Source organism: Ascaphus truei, unplaced genomic scaffold (genome assembly GCF_040206685.1).
Source record: "Ascaphus truei isolate aAscTru1 unplaced genomic scaffold, aAscTru1.hap1 HAP1_SCAFFOLD_582, whole genome shotgun sequence".
Classification (NCBI taxonomy): domain Eukaryota; kingdom Metazoa; phylum Chordata; class Amphibia; order Anura; family Ascaphidae; genus Ascaphus; species Ascaphus truei.
Window position 1 is genome coordinate 216343 of NW_027456914.1, and position 21637 is coordinate 237979.

Sequence of the window (21637 nt, forward strand, 5' to 3'; positions counted from 1 at the left end):
GGCTACAGTATGAAGTAAAGACCCAAGGACCACATCTACTACCATTCATAACAAGAACATGTGCAGTAGCGCACAGCTGCAGTTCTATGTGATTGTTATGAAAGGTTGAGGTGGTTCAATTCTATGAATCTGGAGTGGGATGGATCCTGTTTGCATCACATGGTTTCATCTAGGCCAGTAGATTATATAACTCTCAGTACAGGTTACACATGGCATCAGTATTAGTGATGTAAAGAGGAGGAAAGCTTCAATGTGGAGAACAAAGCCAAGTAATGTTGAAGTTACTCCTTTTACCATTTACTTGGTCAGTCTGTACTGTCTACTCCCCACACAGCTGCTAAGGGTTTCCATTTGAGATACATTCACCTTCTACTCTGCACTACTGTGCTACCCTCTATTCAGAGATGAGTTCAAGTCATGTTTACCACTCTAAATCGCTCTGCAGTCATTGATTCAGCACATCATGGGTAGAGCATGGCTATAGATACAGCAAGCTTTATTTTACCCTAATATTGCATTAAAAAATAGAATATCACTCAGTTTCCTACAGATTTACTGATGCTGATAATGCAGAATCTCACCCTCCCATCATAATACACCAGAGGAAGAAATAATCCTTGCTATATATGTACATTGTGTGACATATTGCCTCCATGACCATTGATGGCAAATACATATTCTGTATAGAGCAGCTGTGTTATGATGTAGTTGTTATTGATCATCATTGAGATATAATCACAAGAATCTTATGCAAAGGGAAACTGTCATTAGCATAGTGGGATTTCAGCCCCCAAACTTCTGTAATATTAATGCAATGTCTTACTTTTATTGCAGTGAACACCGAAGAGACGGATCTACTACAACACTGCACAGGACAAGAGTATACACTACAAGCAGCAAAATGATCATGCAGTTGACAATATGTTGTTCTGGTAATGTGCACAATTATTATGTATGGGCTCCACACCACAGTGCTGGACATATTTTGTTAACTTCAACACTACCCCTACCATGGAGATGTCTTCCTGTGATTGGTGTTACTGATTCAGTACATCATATGCACAGTGTGGCTATTATATGATGGATTGATTTAATGAACCCACCAAACACTGATGACATCTGTATCATCTTCTGTAAAGTGCATCTACAGCAGGATATTATCAGCATTTGGGGTGATATAATCAGAGGCATCTATGTGCTTTTGTGCTGGGTAAAGTCCTCCAGCTGAACCGCCCCCCGCCCCCCACCCCCCTACACCTCCTGCCACACAGGCAAACTTACTTACACACACAGCACACTTACTTATGCACACTGACACTTGGCATACCTACACACACACACCCCACAGCCACTGGCATGCATGCAGAGTCCTGGGCATGCAGGATGGGCATGCAGAGTACAGAATATCTCCACCTTGCTCTGGCCCGTACTCTTGGCCTACCCCCAGCATCTGTCACCCACAACCTCTGTTCCCTCCCTGTAAATTGCTGCACTAACACACCTTGGTCAGCGCTGCAACCGATCACAGCACCGGATCATGTCACTGTGATAGGAAGCAGTGCTAATTGACCGGTCAATCAATGCCACGTGGCAACATACGCACCAAAAGAGATTTCCATGCCCCCTGACAGGCTACTCCCTGGGCAGTGACCCTGCTCATCTTCCACCTCTGATCACAATATTCTCTCTTGGAGAGTGTAGCAAATTGGAGTTGGGGGAATTTCACCTCTGCAGTGCATGTAGAGTCCTGTATGCAGAGTACAGAAAGTCTCCACCTTAGTCTGGCCCGTACTCTTGGCCTACCCACAGCATCTGTCACCCACAAATAATACATACACTAATACTCCCCACAATACACACTTTAATACCTCCTCAATAATAATCTCCCCAATAATATTATAGTCTTAAACACAATATACACAATACCCCCTAACACAAGATACCCAATCTAACACTCTCCTCTGCACCTCAACATAATATACACACTATAATACCCTACACACAATATAATACTCCCACACACACACACAATATACACACTATCCTCCTACCGCCATAAAACACAACCAATAATACACACACACTTTGTGGATGTTGGGACCAGCTCCTTGCATGCAACAGTGAAAGAGAGAGGCCTGCCATCCGTGCCTCCCTCCGTTTCCCATCTTCTCCCTGTCTCTCTCCCTCCCTTTCTTTGCATCTCCCTGCATCTTTGCGTATACCCAGTCAGTGACGGCTCCGGTCACGTGATGCCTTAATATGGGCTTATCCATATATCTGTTGCAGAGATGGAGAGAGACCTGGAGATTTTACATTTCCTTATAATTCATATTGGTACTTAGTACGGGCACTTATTGTTTTATCAGTACTGGGTACCTGACCGTACTGGCCTACGAGTGAGAAGGCAATATTGGCATCACACAGTTACTGTTGAATATGTCATTCAATCCATTTTGAAAATAGTAATGCAATGTGGTTTTGTTTTGTTTGCTTTTTGCAGTAATGAAGAATGAAAAAGTTATATTAAAATTAAATTGGAGGGGAACTGGATTCAGCATTTCTTCATGAACTCTGCACTTGTGAGCATTGACCTTCTTGAGTGCCCTGACAGGTACACGCAACTTTAAGACTATAATCTTCATCAACTGCTGTGCAAGCTTTCGTGCTATACCTCCCCCTCCGGTTTTGATTTATACATTTGCTCTCTCAATTCATGTCCTCTAATATCTGGAGGCTCTCTCCTAGCATTTCTCTCTACCACAGCACGTCATCCCAATGTAACCTCTCTCTTGTTCTTTCTGTTTACTGTTTCCTCACTCCTCTGTAAAACTTTTCTAATTTCTCTAACTTCCACACTCCTGCTTTTATCCACATGTTCTATACACTTTCCTTCCCCTACCTTTGCATGTGTCTACACAAAGCACCATTTGTACAGACCTCTATTGCAGCTATTTCTGCACTGCTCAATGAAATGCACTCCTGCACATCCTATTCTCTTCCACCTTCCCTCATTCTCTACGCCCCCCTCTCAAAGCCCCCTCTCTCTATGTCTCCTCTCTCTACGCCTATCTGTCTCATTCTCTTGACGCCCTTCTCTCTCTACATATCCCTATCTCTGTCTCTCTCTACACCTATCTCTGTGTCTCCTTCTATGCTCGCTGATGTTGGGGGATATCTCTTATAATCTTGGACCGGCTCATATACACATCAGGCCTCCCTACTAAGAGTGTTAACCTATCTAATGTAATCCACATTCCTTTCCTTACTTTTCTCTTCCCTTCTCCTGTGCCCTCTGGAATGTCCACTCTTACTAACAAGGCTCTAGTTGTACATAACCTCTTCTGCTCTCATCAGTCACAATCAGTCATTCCCCTCACCGCATCTTACCTGTCCCACTGATTTGCCTCTGCTTAATTAAACTCTCCTCTGACATCTACTCTAACCTCTCTTCTCTCTTCTCTCTCTTTCTTTCTGCTTAAACTAACAATCTTATTAACTCTTACAATGCTATCCTCCTATCTATATGCCCCCTATAGGCTCTGACACACTCATCCCTCTAACCCACACCTTTGGCTAAATTCCCAAACACACTCATCACACTTCCACTCGCTGTTCTTAATACCTACGGAGGAAATCTCACACTTTGTTTGATTTTTCTACAGTAAAAATGTCTCCTGTCCTGTATAAAGCTGCTCTCTAGGGCTAAATACACTACTTTTTTCCACACTCATCAACACTCAAATTTAATTTACGCTGTTTTTTTTCTCTGTATTTGACTCCCTCCACTGACCTTCTCCTCCCACTTGCCATCCTTCCTTCACTTCTCCTCAAGCATTTGACTACTTCAGAGGCAAGGTGGATGCCACCCAAAAGGAGATTCCTTCTGTCCCTTCCCCCTTCTCTCCTTCTTCCCAAATCTCCTTCTGCACTTGACTACTTTTCTTCTCTTACAGAGCTGGAAGCTAATCATCTTCTATTCTCCCTCTACCACATGCCCTCTAGATCGTATCCCCTCACACCTTACTGCATCTCTTAGTCCCCACTCTCACCCACATCTTCAATTTCTCCCTATTCTCTGGATTTTTGCCCTCTTACTTTAAGCCTGTAGCGGTCACCCTTTTGTCAGAAACAAACTACACCCTATGTGCCTTACTAACTACCGCTCTGTATCCCTCATGCTGTTTGCCTTCTAATTGCTAGTGTCAACATTCTTAAATCACATGCCCTCCTGGATCCTTTACAACCTGCCTTTCGTACAGCACGTTCTACAGACTGTGCTTAAAGCTAATTCCCAAGGTTTTTCCCTACTAATCCTACTTGATCTATCGGCTGCGTTTGATGCTCTCAATCACTCTCCTCCTTCATATTCTAAACTCTCTCTTGGTATCAGTAACAAAGTTCTATCCTGGTTTTCATCATAACTTTCCTGTCACACATTCTCCATCTCTGTTGCTAACATGTCTTCGTCTTCTATTGATCTGTCTGTGGGTATACATCAGGGCTCTGTTCTGAGATCTCTCTTTCTCTCTACATACTATCATTTGGTGACTTCATCAATGCTTTTGGCCTTAGATATAATCTCTATGCGGATGATACACACACAAATCTATCCACCCCTGTTCTCACTCCTGCAATCCAGTCCCTACTCTTGGGTTGTCTCCTGGCTATATGCTCATGGATGGCACTCCACTGCCTTAAACTTAATGTCTAACACTGGGCTCATATTATCCCCTTTCTCCATCACAGTAAACAGTACTACCATCTATCTTGTCATCAAACATGTTGCATAGGAGTAACATTTGGCTCTTCAATTCCATCTCCATTCACATGCACGGCTATGGGTAAAATGTGTTGCCTCTTTCTCTGTAATATTGCCAAGATCTTCCCTTTCCCCTCTCAACCTACTGCTAAAACTCCAATGTATACTGTTATCCTATAGGTTATTTTAACATACTACTAACAGGCCTCCATGCTTCACAACTTTCTCCTATGCAAAACTCTGCTGCTTGAATTATCTCACTTTCTCCCACAACAGTCTCTGCTCATCTCCTTAAATCCCTGTCCTGGCATCCCATCAAGTTTTTGTATCACCTACAAAGTTCTCCTCCTTACCTTTTTGTTAAGGCTCTCCATTAATCTGCTCCTTCTTGCATATCATCTTTGATCTCTCGTTATGCCCTTGCTTGTCTCTTGCACTATAACCATAACTGTCTCCTGTAAACTTCTTTCACCTCTACTGTTCTCTCACTTGCCTGAAACCATTTTCCATCACTGCACCGTACATGTGAAACTTCCTCACACTCAGTATATGCCAACATAACCTCTTCCACCCACATGTAAGACCAATCTTAAAATTCACGACTTAAATCAAGCATTTAAAAAACTTTGACTCGTGGCTACTGTCCCACACCCACAGTCACTGCTAACAACTATTGTTCCCAAGATGTGCTTTCTACTAATTGTACCCACCATTAAGGACAAGCATTGTCATCTACTGCACTTCTTCCCCCAACTGCTGCCTCTCTTTAAGTCTTCTAACATTTCTATTAGATTGTAAAGTTCCCAGGGCAAGGATTTACTTTCCTATAATCTGTTTTTATTTGTCGCACTTATTTTTTAATTATTTTTCCCCTCTCCCCTAATGATATACATATAGGTTTTCCTGTCATTTGCATGACAGAGTTATTATGGTTAACTATTGCATCATGTAGACTGCCTTTTCAGTGTGATGTAATTGATTCAGTACTTTGTGTGCAGACTGTGACTGCAGTACAGTGTCACGAACATTAATGACTTGTGTGGTAGAAGCTCTAGAAGGAACACAGCTATGGGAGGGAGGTGGATTTACTTTGGATCACATGGTTTGGCGCAAGGTTCATTGTATGTATGATCATAACCATGCAATGCTTAACTTTTATTTCAGGAGGGAAGAACAGTGAATATTGAAGCCATGTGTTTCTTTTCTGTCAGAAGAGAAATTTTGAAAGACAGTTGAAGAGGAGGAAAATGACTACACAGAGACAGATAAGCAATGTGTATATTTCTCATTTAGTATTTGTCGTTTTGTTGACTCCACACAATCCAGCTGCTAAGGGTTTCGCATTGGACATATTCCCCTCTACTCTACCCTTCCTGTGATCTGTACCATGCAGGTTTTTGTTGATTCAATACATCATGAGTAGAGTGTGGCTGCTGTATGAAATATTGACCCAAGGACCACATCTACTACCATTCATAACAAGAACATGTGCAGTAGCGCACTGCTGTAGTTCTATGTGTTTTATTAAAGGTTGAAGTGGTGCAATCATATGAATCTGGAGTGGGATGAATCCTGTTTGCATCATATGGTTTCATCTAGGCCAGTAGAGTATATCTCTCAGTACAGGTTACACATGGCATCAGTAGTAGTGATTTAAAGAACAGAAAAAACAAGAGAAACTTCAATGTTGATAACAAAGCCAAGTAATGTTGAAGATACTCCTTTAACTATTTATTTGATCAGTCTGTACTGTCTACTCCCCACACAGCTACTAAGTCTTCCATTTGAGATACATTCACCTCCTACTCTGCACTGCTGTTCTGTCCTCTATTCAGAGATGAGTTCCAGTCATGTTTACCACTCTGAATCACTCTGCAGTCATTGATTCAGCACATCATGGGTAGAGCATGGCTACAGATACAGTAAGCTTTATTTTACCGGCTGATCATCCATAATATTGCATTAAAACATAGAATATTACTCAGTTTCCAAAAGATTCAGTGATGCTAATAATGCAGAATCTTACAACACATCCCATCATAATGCACCAGAGGAAGAAATAATCCTTGCTACACTACCGACACGTTTTATTGAAGCACGGCTAGCACCGCAAGCCGGGGGATGCCCCGGCGTGCTAGCCGCACTCCCTCAGCGTGCCGCGCATCACCGATGCACGGTCACGCGTCATCGGGTGCCTGCGCCCCCTGCACGCGCGTCCAGGGCTCCCCGAGGGAGCACTGGTGTCCCGCGATGTGGGGGACAGCGGCAGGGGGTTCCGGGGGACCCGACGGACCCGGCAGCGGAAGGGAGAAAGCCCCGATCGGAGGGCGCTCCTCCGCTGCTTCGGCGTGCGCCCGGCACCCTCCGGCGCGCGCCAGGTTACTGCTGCGGCCAAGAACGGGCAAATGCTCGAATAAACTCGGCCGCAGCAGTATATCTGTACATTGTGTGACGTTTGGCCTCCATGACCATTGATAGCAAATACATATTTTGTATTGAGCGGCTGTGTTATGATGTAGTTGTTATTGATCATCATTGAGATATAATCACAAGAATCTTATGCAAAGGGAAAATGTCTGCAGCATAGTGGGATTTCAGCTCCCAAACTTCTGTAATATTAATGCAATGTCTTACTTTTATTGCAGTGAACACTGAAGAGACGGATCTACGACAACACTGCACAGGACAAGAGCAAACACTACAAGCAGCAAAATGATCTTGCAGTTGCAAGTATGTTCTGTAATGTGCACAATTATTATTTATGGGCTACACACCACAGTGCTGGACATATTCTGTTAACTTCTACCCCTACCATGGAGATGTCTTCCTGTGATTGATTCAGTACATCATATGCACAGTGTGGCTATGATATGATGGATGTATTTAATGAACCCACCACCCACTGACATCTGCATCATCTTCTGTAAAGTGCAGCAGGATATTATCAGCATTTGGGGTGGTATAATCTGGGGCATCTATGTGCTTTTGTGCCTGGATAAGTTCCTCCAGCTGAACCACCCCCCTATACCTGCCACACAGGCATACTTACAGAGCACACTTACTTATGCACACTGACACTTGGAATACACACACACACACACACACACAGACACTGTCATGCATGCAGTGTCCTGTATGCAGAGTACAGAAAGTCTCCACCTTACTCTGGCCCGTACTCATGGCCTATCCCCAGCATCTGTCATCCACAACCTCTGTTCCCTCCCTGTAAAGTGCTGCACTAACACACCTGGGTCAGCGCTGCAGCTGATCACAGTGCCGGATCATGATGTCAATGGGATAGGCAGCAGAGCTGATTGACAAGTCAATCAATGCAGCTCCGCAATATATGCACCAAAAGAGATTTCTGTACCCCCTGTCAGGCTACTCCCTGGGCAGCGACCCTTCTCACCCCTCTCATTCCACCTCTGATCACAATAATCTCTCTTGGAGTGTGTAGCAAATTGGAGTTGGGGGAATCTCACCTCTGTAGTGCATGGTCACAATCTGGGCACTGTACCCAAATATTGGGCAATGTGGCACGTCTTACAGTAGAGAATAGAATAAGTAACTATATTCTTTACTTGTGTATTAAGGAACTTATTTGCAATAAAAATTCAGTCCACCTGGGACCAAGACTTTCTGGTTTTCTGAACAAAGTGGAATTGTTTTCCTATAATTTTATATTCTCTGAAATGTAACATCACAATAAAGTACTCCTATTTTTTTCCTTTGTGCTTTTTTATGGACTATTCCTTTATGTATTTCACTTAATGGGACTAATTACCTTACGATTAGATTTCACTTGTATTTTCTTGGGTTACTCTTTGGAATTTCTCTCTGTGTTCATTTATACTATCTTATTTAGAGCAGTCTTTGCCATTGGACCCCATTTCTTGCCAGAGAGATCTGTAACACAGAGTATTGAAGAGAGTACAGAACAGTGGTGAAGTAGATTTTTATGCTTCTAGGCAGCCTCCCTTCTCACCATGTATTCTGCCCCCGACGGTCTCTTGCACTGCTCCCTCCTACACCCACTCTCCTCACTCTTCCCTCCCCTCCCCGCTATCACTCAATGACCCCCTCTCATTCAATCCTGCTCCCTTACTCCCCCCTCACTCATTCTTCCTTCTGCACACACAATCCTCCCGAATATCACTCCCAAACAACACACACACTAATTCTCCCCACAATACACACTATAATACCTCCTTGTGACGATAGCTTCCACAGGCTTATTAATATTACACAAAAATAATTGGGTTTGAACTGAACGAGGCTTAAGATATAATAAATTGTATTTATTCCTTAGAATATAGGTGAACACAACAGATAATACAGTAACGAACAAGAAGTACACTTACTTAAGGGTTGGGGAATGAGAAGTATGATGTAGCATTTCTTTCAGCAGTGAGGAAATCATTCAGGTGATATCAGGTAACCATATCAGCAAACGAAGACAAAGGATATATGGGTGGACAGCAGTTTATAAACCATTCTCCTTCTATTCTTAACCTTAAGCACAGGGGATTGGTTTACAATTACCTCCAGCCACTCACTAACGTGGGAAAGCATTCTGACCCATGCCCCCCTGCTAGTTGGCACATGCGCAGTAGAACTCTGGGGGTCTCATTTCTGAAGCCCCACATTTACGTCAGGAATGCCAGACAGTCTACCATTTGGAGTTCTGGCAGGAAAACCTTTGTTGAAAGGTGTTAACTGGAACACTTAAGACCTGCCCTGGTTTGGGCTTCGGATAAACAGTGAGGGTGATAAAACTCTTTGAACAGCACTTAAATCCTAGACATAGCGGCGTCCCCAGGGCCATCTGCTACCTTATGGCCCAAAAGAATCTCTTCTGGGTCTTTGTCCATACCTTAAGATACACTATTAAGCATAAAACATAAACGTATTAAAATATCCGGTTTCGTTAGGTTTAGCAGGTCCAAACTTCCCAGTTCGCATTGCCAGAACTGGGACACCATATGGTCCAAAAAGCGACTTGCTACGACCTAAGAAACCGAAGTTACACCAATGCACATTAAATCATTTTAATACAAAAATCTCCATTGAAAAAGAAATCTCAGCTTTTCACTAAATCCCCATTGAAAACAACGGGCAGCTCCGCCATAGACTTTCAATGGTAAATCGCCGCCATTGAAGTCAATGGGGGTTTTCTGCCATTGAAGTTTATGGGAAAAGTCCCGAACTTCAAGGGGGTCCATACTCCGTCGGGTTGGTCCAAGCGGGTCAAGGATGGTTCTGCAGCGATGCCGGAGCAGTGGCTACAGATACCCCAAACCCTGATCCGCTGAACCCTCCGGAACCGGAGATATGGATTCCTAAAATTCAGCATTTCTCACTTAGTCATTTTTCTGAGCCGTTTCTGCCGCCGCCGGCAAAGCCTATGGCGCGACCCGCTCTATCTGGTTCGACCCTTATCGGGGGTCCAGGATTCGGGGACCCGGTGGTGGTCGAGTGGGGGGACGCTTAGGAACTAGGGGCAAAAAGAATTTTATCCCTAGGTGCCCTAAAACAGTTTATTTCCCCGCTAATTGACGTTGAACTTGACCCAGTGATTTTAGCTCTTTTGAAGGACATTGTATCCGCTTTGCGGTCTGGACGGCAGCCAACTAGGTTACCTCGAGGCATCTCCATTGAAGTCAATGAGCCCATTGACTTTCAATGGGAAACCGCCGCTCTCCCTCTCGGACGCCACCTGCTGGTCACTACAGGAAACAGGACGAAAACAGCACAAATTCCTATTGAAATGCATTGAGCCCTAATGGCGGCCAATGGGGACCTGCAAAATGGTGCCCGAAAAGGCGGGAAACTTACACAAAGAGCTATAATCATTAAAGAATTATTAACCCTTGTGCTCCCGGATGGATTCTAGTGTGTGTGTGATGCAAACACTGAGTAACCAGACATTACAATGGAACAGGGGAAAATACATTTCCATGTCATAACAAGGGTTACATCACATTTCTGGACCTCAGCCCAGTTAACCCCTTGTCTCCCTGGTGCGGTCAGGGGTGGCCAAATGGGGTGCAACCCCTTTAATACCGGGCCCCCGCGTATTAGGGCCCCTAACCCTAACCCCTCTCTCCCTCTACACCTCCCCTTCTTAATGCGTGTCCTGTGGCCCACTGGCCCTGACGGGGAGTGGGGCACTGCTGGCACCATTAATGAATTCAGTCTCAGAGGGATAGTCCTGGCGTGAAAGTCCATCAGCATTGCTGTTTTCACTACCCTTTTTGTGCTGAATGGTGAATTCAAATTCTTGCAAAGCCAAGCTCCATCTCAGCAGTTTGGCATTTTCCCCTGATACCCTCTGTAGCCAGCTCAGGGGATTGTGGTCGGTAATGACCGTGAAAGCGCTCCCATAGACATAGGGCTGGAGCTTTTTGAGTGCCCACACAATGGCCTTGCACTCCTTTTCAATGGTGGCATATGCCACCTCCCTGGGGAGCAGTTTGCGACTGAGATACACCACAGGGTGCTCTTTGCCGTCGTCCCCCACCTGGCTCAACACAGCCCCCACACCAAAGTCTGAGGCATCAGTCTGAATAAGAAAATGCTTGGTATAATCTGGGGCAGCCAGGATGGGGGCCTCAGCAAGCGCAGCTTTCAGTGCCTGGAAAGCAGTTTCACAGCAGGAGACCAGGTAATAAGCACAGGCAGTTGCTTCTTAGTCAGATCAGTCAGGGGTTTGGCCACGGCGCTGTACTGTGGGACAAATTTCCTGTAGTACCCTGCGGTGCCCAAAAAGGCCATGACCTGTTTCTTGGTTTTTGGAACAGGCCACTGAACTATGGCTTCTACCTTGGCTGGCTCTGGCTTGAAATGCCCTCCACCCACCCTGTGCCCTAAGTACAGGACTTCTGCCATACCTACCATACACTTAGTGGGTTTTAAGGTAAGCCCAGCCTCAGTGATTCTATCCAGCACCGCAGCTACATGTCCTATGTGGGATTCCCAGGAATTACTAAAGACAGCAATGTCATCTAAGTAAGCCCTGGCATAGCTCTGCATCCCTTCCAGTAACCTATTGACCAGGCGTTGGAAGGTAGCCGGGGCATTCTTCATCCCAAATGGCATCACCAAAAACTCATAGAGGCCACTTGGAGTGAAGAATGCTGACTTCTCCCTAGCCTCCAGGGTCAGGGGAATCTGCCAGTAGCCTTTGCTCAGATCCATGGTGGTCAGATACTTTGCCCCCGCGAGTTCATCTAGTAACTCATCCATGCGGGGCATGGGGTAAGCATCTGACACCGTCCCAGCGTTGAGCAACCGGTAGTCCACACAAAACCGGGTGGTTTTGTCCTTCTTAGGCACTAGGACTACTGGACTTGCCCAAGGGCTCTGGGACGGAGTAATTACCCCTAGGGTCAGCATCTCCTCAATCTCTCTCTCCATACTTGTCTTGACCTCTGCTGACACTCTATAAGCGTGCTTATGCAGAGGCTGCAGGTCCCCTGTGTGTACTGGGTGTTTGGTGAGATGTGTGGTCCCTGGCATGTCAGTGAAGAGGGCGCTATACTGAGCTAGCATGTCCCTGGCTTCTCCCTTCTGCCTAGCACTCAACTGTGCCCCGATCTCTACCTGCTCAACAGTGTTTCCTTGCTTTGCCTCCCCTAGGAGATCAGGCAGAGCATTGCTCACCGGATCCTCCAGCAGTGGGCTACAAATGGCCATTACTGCTCCCATACTCGGTGCTCTGTATTCCTTTAACATATTAATGTGATATGTCTTGTGCCTCTCAGGCGCTACCTGTACAACATAGTTGCACTCATTCACCTTTCGGATAACCGGGTACGGTCCCGACCAGGCAGCCATCAGCTTGTTCTCCCGAGTGGGTTTGAGAACAAGCACCTGCTGTCCTGGGATGAATTCTCTGCTACGGCCTGCTGGTCATACCATTGCTTCTGCTTGGTCTGAGCAGCCCTGAGGTGGTCCTGGGCCACCCCCATAAGCATCTCTAACCGGTCTCTGAGATCTACTACATACTGGATCACTGAAGCATCAGTAGCAGTAGTCTCCCCCTCCCATCCCTCACGGAAGAGGTCCAGAGGTCCACGTACCCTGCGGCCATATAGTAGCTCGAAGGGGGAGAAGCCTGTAGATTCTTGCGGTACCTCTCGGTATGCAAACAGCAAGTGCTGCAGGTGAATCTCCCAGTCTTTCCCCTCCACCTCTATAAAGGTCCGAAGCATCTGCTTCAGGGTACCATTAAACCTCTCACATAATCCGTTTGTTTGGGGATGGTAAGGGGAAGTGCGCTGGTGCTGTACACCGCAGGCATCCCAGAGACAATGTAACAGTTCACTCATGAACTGCGACCCCTGATCAGTTAGGATCTCACTAGGGAAACCTACCCTAGCAAAAATGTTCAGCAAAGCTGCTGCCACTGTCTTGGCACTTATGGTGCCCAGCGCTACCGCCTCAGGGTACCGGGTGGCAAAATCCACCACCGTGAGGATGTAGCACTTCCCTGACCTGCTAGGAATCATGAGGGGTCCTATCAGGTCCATCGCTACCTTCTGGAAGGGTTCCCCTATTATCGGTAGGGGTCTCAGGGGTGCCTTCACACGGTCGCCCGCCTTACCTACTCGCTGGCAGGCATCACAGGAGCGGCAGAAATCAGCCGCATCCCTGGATGCCCCCGGCCAGAAATAACGCTGCAATAACCGGGCTCGCGTTCTGGTGACCCCCTGATGTCCCGCTAACGGAATAGAGTGAGCTACCCGTAACAATTGCTGTCGGTACCCCTGGGGTACTACTAGCTGTCGCTTACCGGTCAATCCCTTCTCTATTCTCGGGTTCCCTTCTTCTCTGTATAGGAGTCCCTTATGCCATAGGCAGCGCTCAGTGCCCTCCCCTGCCTGAGATTCGGACGCCCGAAGTCTCACGCCGGCCAGGGTAGGGTCTGCCTTCACTGCCTCCCTAAACTGGGCTCCTAAATCTGCCCCCCCCCCCAGTCATGTCATTGTCAGGGGAAGGGGACACGGTAAGGGGGAACAGTAAGTCAGCCTGTGGTTGCAACTGATCCTGGCTTACCTCCCTGGGCTCCTCTGTGCCCTCCGCTAACGTTGGTCCCAAAGGCTGGGGGACTGGGGTGGCCACCGCCGACATTGCTGCGGTCTGGCTCCGGGTAACCGCCGCCACTGCAGCGGGCTGGGGCACACGGTCGTAGGTGCAGGTCATCGGTCCCAGGTCATTGCCCAAAAGAATTTCAGCATCCAAACCTGGTAAAACCCCCACCTCCCGCACACCCTTGCCCACCCCCCAATCCAAAAAAATGCGGGCCACCTGCAGGAAACGTGGCTCTCCGTCAGCCACAGTGATCTGTATCCCAGGGCCTGGGATCAATTCCTCTGGCCGGATCATATCAGGTCGGACCAGGGTCACTGCAGCTCCTGAATCAAGTAAGCCAACTGCTTGCCGGTCACCGACTGTGACCGGGGTGAGATGCTTGCTCCTGCCGTCCGTCTGCTGCAGGTCTGCGCTGTGATGTCCTCCGCTCCTGGCTGTAGGCACTGAAGAAACCGGGGTAGGGGTGACATGGGACGTCTCGCTGGGAGTTGTTTCCATGACCGGTCCTGGTTCTTTGGTGGAAGCCACCCGCACGCGGGCTACCGGCTTTGCAGCTGGGGTGCGTTGCCCTCGATAGGGTCCGTTGGAACGCAGGGGTTCCGGGCAATCTGGTCTGATGTGACCAGTGCTGTTGCAATTGTAGCACCGGCGCTCATGCCGGAGCTCTCCCGCCTTCTGTGACCCGCTGCCCGCAGGCGGCTTTTGGGTCCACTGGGGGGTACTCACAGCTTTCTTGGCCGGCGCCGGTGGGGTTACCGCTTTGGCTGGTACCTTGGCGGTCATCTGGGACCGGCTGACCACATAGTCATCTGCCATCCTCGCCGCCTCGGTGTAGGTCTTGGGCTTTTTATCATACACAAAAGCCCTCACCGCCGGCGGGCACTGCTGCATGAGCTGCTCCTGAAAGATGAGGTCCAGCAGGCGTTGGTAAGTCTTGGCCTCAGAGCCCTCCACCCAGTGTAACCCATACAAAGCCATGCGGGTCACATAAGTGACATAGGGTTAGGGTTAGGGTTAGGGTTAGGGTTAGGGTTAGGGTTATAGGGGAATACGAAAATTTAGGTATGTGACTCATTTGGGTACAAACCAATCAGAGAAGAGTTAGGGTTGAAAGTTAGGGTTGAAAGTTAGGGTTGAAAGTTAGGGTTGACACTTAGGATTATTTTTCTATTTTTGTTTGGCCCAGGGTTATAGGGGAATACGAAAATTTAGGTATGTGACTCATTTGGGTACTAACCAATCAGAGAAGAGTTAGGGTTGAAAGTTAGGGTTGAAAGTTAGGGTTGAAAGTTAGGGTTGAAAGTTAGGGTTAGGGTTAGGGTTAGGGTTATAGGGGAATACGAAAATTTAGGTATGTGACTCATTTGGGTACTAACCAATCAGAGAAGAGTTAGGGTTGAAAGTTAGGGTTGAAAGTTAGGGTTGACACTTAGGATTATTTTTCTATTTTTGTTTGGCCCAGGGTTATAGGGGAATACGAAAATTTAGGTATGTGACTCATTTGGGTACTAACCAATCAGAGAAGAGTTAGGGTTGAAAGTTAGGGTTGAAAGTTAGGGTTGAAAGTTAGGGTTGAAAGTTAGGGTTGAAAGTTAGGGTTGACACTTAGGATTATTTTTCTATTTTTGTTTGGCCCAGGGTTATAGGGGAATACGAAAATTTAGGTATGTGACTCATTTGGGTTCTAACCAATCAGAGAAGAGTTAGGGTTGAAAGTTAGGGTTGAAAGTTAGGGTTGAAAGTTAGGGTTGACACTTAGGATTATTTTTCTATTTTTGTTTGGCCCAGGGTGATAGGGGAATACGAAAATTTAGGTATGTGACTCATTTGGGTACTAACCAATCAGAGAAGAGTTAGGGTTGAAAGTTAGGGTTGAAAGTTAGGGTTGAAAGTTAGGGTTGAAAGTTAGGGTTGACACTTAGGATTATTTTTCTATTTTTGTTTGGCCCAGGGTTATAGGGGAATACGAAAATTTAGGTATGTGACTCATTTGGGTACTAACCAATCAGAGAAGAGTTAGGGTTGAAAGTTAGGGTTGAAAGTTAGGGTTGAAAGTTAGGGTTGAAAGTTAGGGTTATTTTTCTATTTTTGTTTGGCCCAGGGTTATAGGGGAATACGAAAATTTAGGTATGTGACTCATTTGGGTACTAACCAATCAGAGAAGAGTTAGGGTTGAAAGTTAGGGTTGAAAGTTAGGGTTAGGGTTAGGGTTAGGGTTAGGGTTAGGGTTAGGGTTAGGGTTAGGGTTAGGGTTAGGGTTAGGGTTAGGGTTAGGGTTAGGGTTAGGGTTAGGGTATTAGGGTTAGGGTATTAGGGTTAGGGTTAGGGTTAGGGTTAGGGTTAGGGTTAGGGTTAGGGTTAGGGTTAGGGTTAGGGTTAGGGTATTAGGGTTAGGGTATTAGGGTTAGGGTTAGGGTTAGGGTTAGGGTTAGGGTTAGGGTTAGGGTTAGGGTTAGGGTTAGGGTTAGGGTATTAGGGTTAGGGTATTAGGGTTAGGGTATTAGGGTTAGGGTTAGGGTTAGGGTTAGGGTTAGGGTTAGGGTTAGGGTTAGGGTTAGGGTTAGGGTTAGGGTTAGGGTTAGGGTTAGGGTTAGGGTTAGGGTTAGGGTTAGGGTTAGGGTTAGGGTTAGGGTTATAGGGGAATACGAAAATTTAGGTATGTGACTCATTTGGGTACTAACCAATCAGAGAAGAGTTAGGGTTGAAAGTTAGGGTTGAAAGTTAGGGTTGAAAGTTAGGGTTGAAAGTTAGGGTTGAAAGTTAAGGTTGAAAGTTAGGGTTGACACGTAGGATTATTTTTCTATTTTTGTTTGGCCCAGGGTTATAGGGGAATACGAAAATTTAGGTATGTGACTCATTTGGGTACTAACCAATCAGAGAAGAGTTAGGGTTGAAAGTTAGGGTTGAAAGTTAGGGTTGAAAGTTAGGGTTGAAAGTTAGGGTTGAAAGTTAGGGTTGACACTTAGGATTATTTGTCTATTTTTGTTTGGCCCAGGGTTATAGGGGAATACGAAAATTTAGGTATGTGACTCATTTGGGTACTAACCAATCAGAGAAGAGTTAGGGTTGAAAGTTAGGGTTGAAAGTTAGGGTTGAAAGTTAGGGTTGAAAGTTAGGGTTGACACTTAGGATTATTTTTCTATTTTTGTTTGGCCCAGGGTTATAGGGGAATACGAAAATTTAGGTATGTGACTCATTTGGGTACTAACCAATCAGAGAAGAGTTAGGGTTGAAAGTTAGGGTTGAAAGTTAGGGTTGAAAGTTAGGGTTGACACTTAGGATTATTTTTCTATTTTTGTTTGGCCCAGGGTTATAGGGGAATACGAAAATTTAGGTATGTGACTCATTTGGGTACTAACCAATCAGAGAAGAGTTAGGGTTGAAAGTTAGGGTTGAAAGTTAGGGTTGAAAGTTAGGCTTGAAAGTTAGGCTTGAAAGTTAGGCTTGAAAGTTAGGGTTGACACTTAGGATTATTTTTCTATTTTTGTTTGGCCCAGGGTTATAGGGGAATACGAAAATTTAGGTATGTGACTCATTTGGGTACTAACCAATCAGAGAAGAGTTAGGGTTGAAAGTTAGGGTTGAAAGTTAGGGTTGAAAGTTAGGGTTGACACTTAGGATTATTTTTCTATTTTTGTTTGGCCCAGGGTTATAGGGGAATACGAAAATTTAGGTATGTGACTCATTTGGGTACTAACCAATCAGAGAAGAGTTAGGGTTGAAAGTTATGGTTGAAAGTTAGGGTTGAAAGTTAGGGTTGAAAGTTAGGGTTGACAGTTAGGATTATTTTTCTATTTTTGTTTGGCCCAGGGTTATAGGGGAATACGAAAATTTAGGTATGTGACTCATTTGGGTACTAACCAATCAGAGAAGAGTAAGGGTTGAAAGTTAGGGTTGAAAGTTAGGGTTGAAAGTTAGGGTTGAAAGTTAGGGTTAGGGTTAGGGTTATAGGGGAATACGAAAATTTAGGTATGTGACTCATTTGGGTACTAACCAATCAGAGAAGAGTTAGGGTTGAAAGTTAGGGTTGAAAGTTAGGGTTGAAAGTTAGGGTTGAAAGTTAGGGTTGAAAGTTAGGGTTGAAAGTTAGGGTTGACACTTAGGATTATTTTTCTATTTTTGTTTGGCCCAGGGTTATAGGGGAATACGAAAATTTAGGTATGTGACTCATTTGGGTACTAACCAATCAGAGAAGAGTTAGGGTTGAAAGTTAGGGTTGAAAGTTAGGGTTGAAAGTTAGGGTTGAAAGTTAGGGTTGACAGTTAGGATTATTTTTCTATTTTTGTTTGGCCCAGGGTTATAGGGGAATACGAAAATTTAGGTATGTGACTCATTTGGGTACTAACCAATCAGAGAAGAGTAAGGGTTGAAAGTTAGGGTTGAAAGTTAGGGTTGAAAGTTAGGGTTGAAAGTTAGGGTTAGGGTTAGGGTTATAGGGGAATACGAAAATTTAGGTATGTGACTCATTTGGGTACTAACCAATCAGAGAAGAGTTAGGGTTGAAAGTTAGGGTTGAAAGTTAGGGTTGAAAGTTAGGGTTGACACTTAGGATTATTTTTCTATTTTTGTTTGGCCCAGGGTTATAGGGGAATACGAAAATTTAGGTATGTGACTCATTTGGGTACTAACCAATCAGAGAAGAGTTAGGGTTGAAAGTTATGGTTGAAAGTTAGGGTTGAAAGTTAGGGTTGAAAGTTAGGGTTGACAGTTAGGATTATTTTTCTATTTTTGTTTGGCCCAGGGTTATAGGGGAATACGAAAATTTAGGTATGTGACTCATTTGGGTACTAACCAATCAGAGAAGAGTAAGGGTTGAAAGTTAGGGTTGAAAGTTAGGGTTGAAAGTTAGGGTTGAAAGTTAGGGTTAGGGTTAGGGTTATAGGGGAATACGAAAATTTAGGTATGTGACTCATTTGGGTACTAACCAATCAGAGAAGAGTTAGGGTTGAAAGTTAGGGTTGAAAGTTAGGGTTGAAAGTTAGGGTTGAAAGTTAGGGTTGAAAGTTAGGGTTGAAAGTTAGGGTTGACACTTAGGATTATTTTTCTATTTTTGTTTGGCCCAGGGTTATAGGGGAATACGAAAATTTAGGTATGTGACTCATTTGGGTACTAACCAATCAGAGAAGAGTTAGGGTTGAAAGTTAGGGTTGAAAGTTAGGGTTGAAAGTTAGGGTTGAAAGTTAGGGTTGACAGTTAGGATTATTTTTCTATTTTTGTTTGGCCCAGGGTTATAGGGGAATACGAAAATTTAGGTATGTGACTCATTTGGGTACTAACCAATCAGAGAAGAGTAAGGGTTGAAAGTTAGGGTTGAAAGTTAGGGTTGAAAGTTAGGGTTGAAAGTTAGGGTTAGGGTTAGGGTTATAGGGGAATACGAAAATTTAGGTATGTGACTCATTTGGGTACTAACCAATCAGAGAAGAGTTAGGGTTGAAAGTTAGGGTTGAAAGTTAGGGTTGAAAGTTAGGGTTGAAAGTTAGGGTTGAAAGTTAGGGTTGAAAGTTAGGGTTGACACTTAGGATTATTTTTCTATTTTTGTTTGGCCCAGGGTTATAGGGGAATACGAAAATTTAGGTATGTGACTCATTTGGGTACTAACCAATCAGAGAAGAGTTAGGGTTGAAAGTTAGGGTTGAAAGTTAGGGTTGAAAGTTAGGGTTGACACTTAGGATTATTTTTCTATTTTTGTTTGGCCCAGGGTTATAGGGGAATACGAAAATTTAGGTATGTGACTCATTTGGGTACTAACCAATCAGAGAAGAGTTAGGGTTGAAAGTTAGGGTTGAAAGTTAGGGTTGAAAGTTAGGGTTGACACTTAGGATTATTTTTCTATTTTTGTTTGGCCCAGGGTTATAGGGGAATACGAAAATTTAGGTATGTGACTCATTTGGGTACTAACCAATCAGAGAAGAGTTAGGGTTGAAAGTTAGGGTTGAAAGTTAGGGTTGAAAGTTAGGGTTGAAAGTTAGGGTTGACACTTAGGATTATTTTTCTATTTTTGTTTGGCCCAGGGTCATAGGGGAATACGAAAATTTAGGTATGTGACTCATTTGGGTACTAACCAATCAGAGAAGAGTTAGGGTTGAAAGTTAGGGTTGAAAGTTAGGGTTGAAAGTTAGGGTTGAAAGTTAGGGTTGACACTTAGGATTATTTTTCTATTTTTGTTTGGCCCAGGGTTATAGGGGAATACGAAAATTTAGGTATGTGACTCATTTGGGTACTAACCAATCAGAGAAGAGTTAGGGTTGAAAGTTAGAGTTGAAAGTTAGGGTTGAAAGTTAGGGTTGAAAGTTAGGCTTGAAAGTTAGGCTTGAAAGTTAGGGTTGACACTTAGGATTATTTTTCTATTTTTGTTTGGCCCAGGGTTATAGGGGAATACGAAAATTTAGGTATGTGACTCATTTGGGTACTAACCAATCAGAGAAGAGTTAGGGTTGAAAGTTAGGGTTGAAAGTTAGGGTTGAAAGTTAGGGTTGAAAGTTAGGATTATTTTTCTATTTTTGTTTGGCCCAGGGTGATAGGGGAATACGAAAATTTAGGTATGTGACTCATTTGGGTTCTAACCAATCAGAGAAGAGTTAGGGTTGAAAGTTAGGGTTGAAAGTTAGGGTTGAAAGTTAGGGTTAGGGTTAGGGTTAGGGTTAGGGTTAGGGTTAGGGTTAGGGTTAGGGTTAGGGTTAGGGTTAGGGTTAGGGTTAGGGTTAGGGTTAGGGTTAGGGTTAGGGTTAGGGTTAGGGTTAGGGTATTAGGGTTAGGGTTAGGGTTAGGGTTAGGGTTAGGGTTAGGGTTAGGGTTAGGGTTAGGGTTAGGGTTAGGGTTAGGGTTAGGGTTAGGGTATTAGGGTTAGGGTTAGGGTTAGGGTTAGGGTATTAGGGTTAGGGTTAGGGTTAGGGTTAGGGTTAGGGTTAGGGTTAGGGTTAGGGTTAGGGTTAGGGTTAGGGTTAGGGTTAGGGTTAGGGTTAGGGTTAGGGTTAGGGTTAGGGTTAGGGTTAGGGTTAGGGTTAGGGTTAGGGTTAGGGTTAGGGTTAGGGTTAGGGTTATAGGGGAATACGAAAATTTAGGTATGTGACTCATTTGGGTACTAACCAATCAGAGAAGAGTTAGGGTTGAAAGTTAGGGTTGAAAGTTAGGGTTGAAAGTTAGGGTTGAAAGTTAGGGTTGACACTTAGGATTATTTTTCTATTTTTGTTTGGCCCAGGGTTATAGGGGAATACGAAAATTTAGGTATGTGACTCATTTGGGTACTAACCAATCAGAGAAGAGTTAGGGTTGAAAGTTAGGGTTGAAAGTTAGGGTTGAAAGTTAGGGTTGAAAGTTAGGGTTGAAAGTTAGGGTTGACACTTAGGATTATTTTTCTATTTTTGTTTGGCCCAGGGTTATAGGGGAATACGAAAATTTAGGTATGTGACTCATTTGGGTACTAACCAATCAGAGAAGAGTTAGGGTTGAAAGTTAGGGTTGAAAGTTAGGGTTGAAAGTTAGGGTTGAAAGTTAGGGTTGAAAGTTAGGGTTGACACTTAGGATTATTTTTCTATTTTTGTTTGGCCCAGGGTTATAGGGGAATACGAAAATTTAGGTATGTGACTCATTTGGGTACTAACCAATCAGAGAAGAGTTAGGGTTGAAAGTTAGGGTTGAAAGTTAGGGTTGAAAGTTAGGGTTGAAAGTTAGGATTATTTTTCTATTTTTGTTTGGCCCAGGGTGATGTTAGGGTTAGGGTTAGGGTTAGGGTTAGGGTTAGGGTTAGGGTTAGGGTTATAGGGGAATACGAAAATTTAGGTATGT

At 44.6% G+C, this 21637-nt stretch overlaps 1 long non-coding RNA gene across 1 annotated transcript; it reads left to right on the forward strand.

Annotated features, from left to right (window-relative positions):
• The first annotated feature begins 840 nt into the window (after nt 1-840).
• On the forward strand, nt 841-8443 carry LOC142485388 (uncharacterized). Its single transcript, XR_012798440.1, has 4 exons — nt 841-932; nt 2501-2611; nt 5924-6033; nt 7405-8443. It is a non-coding gene; the product is annotated as an uncharacterized LOC142485388 (long non-coding RNA).
• The last annotated feature ends 13194 nt before the right edge of the window (nt 8444-21637 follow it).